At 36.8% G+C, this 5,132-nt stretch overlaps 1 pseudogene; it reads right to left on the bottom strand.

The window, feature by feature from the left end:
- Positions 1-103: 103 nt before the first annotated feature.
- LOC108771179 (putative nuclease HARBI1) lies at positions 104-2,830 on the bottom strand (annotated as a pseudogene).
- Between the last annotated feature and the right edge of the window lie 2,302 nt (positions 2,831-5,132).

Raw genomic sequence — 5,132 nt, 5'->3', positions numbered from 1 at the left:
AGTTCCTATATGATATATAAAGTTTATAGATATATACATATGTATCAATGTTGGAAAATAAATGAACACACATAAATACAATTTTTTTATAAATTTACATTACCGCGGCAAATTAATATCTAATCCTCTGAAAACATGATTGTACTGCCATGATGCTTGTGCTTCTCCAATAGGCGAGAGAAAATAGTCTTTTAAAATATCACGTTGTTCTGTTGCTCTTCGTGACGCATTATTGCTTCCAAAACGTGTTATATCGTCAAGTACAACGTTATTTCCTATGTTATTACGCCATTCTCCATTTTCCTGATCCATATGGTCAACGAAATTAGGAGGACAATACAATCGCGCATTAGGCATCTCACTCATTTCTTCGTCTGTGATCATAATAAAATTGTATAAACATATCAAAGCTTTGACAATAGCAATAGCATTTTCGGGATTAAGACATATAGTACTGTGAAGAATTTGCCATCTTGCTGTTAAAATGCCAAACGCATTCTCAATCATTCGTCTTGCACGACTCAGACGATAGTTAAAAATGCGTTGTGCATCTGTCAGATTGTCTTTCGAATATGGGCGTAACATATACAGCTTTAAAGGAAATGCCTCGTCACCAACGAAAGCATAATATGTTACAATATTCGTATCTGGCAAATTTGTTGGTGGAGGTATGTCGACCAGTTCTTCTTCAAAAGCTTTGGCAAAATCCGTGTTATTCCATATACCTCCATCACTGATTGAACCTTAAGATGATGTATGCAATTGTAGTTTACATAAAAAGTAATAAAAAAACTGAATTAAATATGTATTTTATATTTTCTTACCATATTGTCCAATATTCACCCATGTGAAACGATATTTGGCATCACAAGTAGCGAGAAGGACTATACTGAAATATTTCTTGTAATTAAAGTATAAGAATCCAGAATTTATGGGTGCTTTAATCCGAATATGTTTACCGTCGATAGCACCAAGTAAATTTGGAAACTGCCACTTCTCTTGAAATTCCTTAGCTACACGTTCCCATTGATTTTTCTTCATTGCTGGTAAATAAATTGGCTGAAGAGCTTGCCAAATGGCATTACAAACTTCAGGAACTATTTTATAAATAGTTGAACGTCCAATACGAAAATCCCATGCTTAAATTGCAAACTAGAACCATGAGCAAGATATCTGTAAAGCAAAATAAGAATTTAATTATTGTCAGAATACTTCTCTCTCTCTCTCTCTCTCTCTCTCTCTCTCTCTCTCTCTGTTGATGAAATAATTGTAGCACAACAAGCTATAATTAAACAAATAATCAGTATGCAGGCTTCAATACGTGTTTTAAAAAATAATTATTAGTGTAAAATAGCATGCTTACCGGATAGTTTGATGCAAATTTTGTCTATTTTTGTTTTAATTGTTAAACGCAAACTGACTGCAGTGAAACAAACTTCTTCTCGAAGCTTGCAAGAAAATACACGACACTTAATGACGTTTTCGAAACGACGTATACTAAATATTATGACATTCTATCTGATTCGCAATATTTTTGCATGGTTCACGCAGTGCTCGCTGCATATCGATGTAGATTAGGCAGACGCAAAAATCTTGCGACCAGCGACTTGCGACTTGCGTCCTGCGACCTGCAACCAGCGTTCTGCGTCTTATGGAGAATGGCCTTTACACGTCCGGAAGGCTGGTAGTACAGCGGGTACGGGTTCTTGCCGGTTGTCGAGGGGCAGGCGTTTGATACCGTCGGAAGATACGGCGGGGAAGGTTGGGGCTCGTGCTGTAGTGTATGACCGGCGTCCGGCGCTAGAAGCAAGTTATCGGCTCTCTGTGCGAGTACCGAGAGTATCGAGTAGAACGGAGGAGCGAAGCTCCGGAAAGTACTTGTAATTACGTCACCAATGTAATTAGTCCTACTTTATCACATTTCTTCAAATATAATTGTTCTTATTATTACGCTCTCGCGTAGTTTATTTATGTGGCCTATCTCTCTCGCCCTCCGACGAATTTCCCACACCTCTTGCGACCCACCCCTGCCGTCGCGAATTGGTTACGGGCAAAAGGAGATTTCGGAAAGAGTGGCACGCTTTCTCGTGCCTGGCGCCCAACTTAGTAATAAAAATTACAATCTTGGCCGAAAAACCGCCTGGCTGTTGCAAAATTCAGTTACTAAGGGAAAGGAGATACTTTTGCGTACGAGGAGTACGAAGAACACGCGACGAAGTTGTGCCGTTGCTCGCGAGTACGGTTACATTATATAGGAACACTTAATTGAGCTCAAGGACACTGAGCGCTGCTGAGCACCTAATGCTGCGAACGATTGGGCAGATTGGGCTGCAAATGTGTGCTATTTCCTATAACATTGTGAACGTAGCTGACATGACTCGCGACTCGTTTTTCTTCTATTCGCGCGGCATTCAGAGATGCCATTTCTGTAGGTGCGATTCACTTCACGCTGCAAATGCTTCTTTGACCAATCAGAAGAAAGAATTTTACGAATTGACCAATCAAAGAATGCTTCAAAGCATTTGCAGAGTGAAGTGGATCGCACCATCTGGTAGCAGAAGTGTGCCGCCATCAGTGCCCTAACTATCCCCGACAGCACAGAAGATTTATGATAAATATTCATAAAAATTTATTATTTATTTTTTAAAGAAAAATTTAGTTATTTATTAGATATAAATACAAATAACCTCTTACATGTTTATTTACTTAATATTTCAATAAAAAATAAAAATATTGAAAAAAAAGATTAAATAAATATTAAAAATATACCTTTTTTCCTTGGAATTAACATATTTTCTTCATCAGCACTCATTAACGGCATCAACGGCATGTAGAAAAACCGAAAAATGAAGATCGATGCAAAAAGAGCACCACAAGTTGCGATAATTATTTGTTATCCTTTAATAGCGTCCACAATGTCGTCACGTCGCGCGTACGCGCGCCAGGACGAACTGACAAGTCGTCCAAAACCGCGTGTCGCGTATGTGTCATTTTGACATTTTAATTATAATATATGTTTTTACGACATGACTAAAAGTCGTCTTTCGGGCACATCTAATAATCGTCTTAAAAAGGATGTTCAAAAGACATTTTAAAAAAGGACATCTAAAGACCGAACATCTAAAAGACGTCTCAAAAAGAGATATATATCTCTTTTTCTCTGGGTATATTATCCGACATGCCCAACTCGGCCAGCTGATTTCTACCTGATTAAATTTCTACTCGGGTAATTGACAGATTTATACTTATGGATCCTCTGTATAAGTAAATGCGTATAAATGCGGATAAATCATAGACGCGTACAGGAACGGGTAGAAAAACTATTGTATTCTGCGGATAGATTCCTGCACCCGACGACGTTCATCATAGTGCGGGCAGAAACTGAAAATCTCGTAAATGCTGATACCGTCCGCAATATCAGAAGTGCGTAGAAATGCGAGTCAACTTTTTGTACGAATATACGAACAGATCCGTGTAACGGATGGCCGATGTAATTGACGGATTTATGCTTATAGATCCTCTGTAAATAAATGGGTATAAATACGGATAAAACATAAATGCATATAGGTGCCGGTATAAGAATTATTGTATTTTGCGGATGATTTCAAATATACGACATCGTACTAGGTTTGTAGATACATATCCATATCTTTTATTCGCAAGTACTAATAAATACTAGCATGCTCCATATACGCAAATAAAATCATACAAAGTTTCTGTTATAAATTACAGATAAAAATAAATATTGAATTTTCATACAAATGCGTATTAATTGTGTGTTTGGTAATGCGTATATGTGCACATGATTCCGATTAATTACGATAAATTCTAACAGATTATCTATCCGCATTTGCGAATAGAATCTCATTGCTCATAGAGGCGAATATAAACTTATAAAATTTTGAACTGACGTGTTTCTCAATGTGAATATATCCTGACACATGCGGATTCGTACTCATAGATACGGATAAATTTTATATCTGTGTCTATTGATTGTTATTTGGATTTTCCGGCAGGGGGAACATTCTGAGGATGACGATTCAGAGAAAGAAAACAAATTGGATTTATTCGAATCTGAACTAGTCTGAATTAGACTCGAATCCGAGTTCGAATCAGCTTTTAAAATCAAATAGCATATGAATGTATAGGTAAGTGTTGGCTTCGTATTTAGTATATATTTAAGTAATAAACAATTAGCATCTATTAATTTACTTTTGTAATAATAGTTAAAGTAGTCATCTTAGCGTCTTCAATTCAAAACCAATTCAACCCAATTTGAGGTTAGTGAGAATTTCTCATTTCAGCGCGTTTCTTTTACATACTGAACGATGACGTCATTATCTGAGTCTGAAATACTCAGCTCACTTCGGACTTAGTTTCACTTGTGTGTAAATGGAAAGCAACTAATAAGATAGATAGGGTGTTAGAACAGGAGCGAGATATACGCATGTTTTGAATGGTGACGACTCGGTGTCGATGAGCTATTTACTTGCCATCCCGGAGAATACATTTAAATTAACGATGATTCCGGAATACATTGGTTCTAATAGCGTTCTTCTTATCGATTCATGGACTGAACATTGTCCCAATATTATTTCAGATTTAACACTTGCAGAAAAACATAATACTACTATGATTATATCGAAAGGCATTATAGGGAAAATATAATCATTAGATGTTTACGGATTTAGAATTTGGAAAACTTTTGCTAAAAGATTTTCAGATACTGTTTTGTTATTGTAAGTATTATTGTAAGTATTATGAAAGTAATATAAATTTACATGAACAAAGTAATATAATGAAATTATAATCTTTGATACATAATTAATTGTCATTCCCGCGATATTACAACTTTCCGAGTAGAAATTTGATCGGGTACGCCCGATGTACGATCAGGTCATGGCCAGGAAGTGGTAGGGTATGCCCTAGTCGGGAATTCTCCACTTGGACATGATCAGAGAACGGTAGGGTACGCTCTAGTATGGCTTTACCGATTTGCGCCTGATCCGGTGCAAATCAGGACACCCTTCTCAACATTTTTTTAAGGTAATTCTTACATGGAACTGATTTCTTTGCTCTTACCCTATAGTCTGATTAAACCGTCAAGAATTATAAGTGAGGGACACCGGCTG

This window comes from Trachymyrmex cornetzi, unplaced genomic scaffold, assembly GCF_001594075.2.
Source record: "Trachymyrmex cornetzi isolate Tcor2-1 unplaced genomic scaffold, Tcor1.1 scaffold1404, whole genome shotgun sequence".
Classification (NCBI taxonomy): domain Eukaryota; kingdom Metazoa; phylum Arthropoda; class Insecta; order Hymenoptera; family Formicidae; genus Trachymyrmex; species Trachymyrmex cornetzi.
This window is presented reverse-complemented; position numbering and strand designations above follow the sequence as displayed.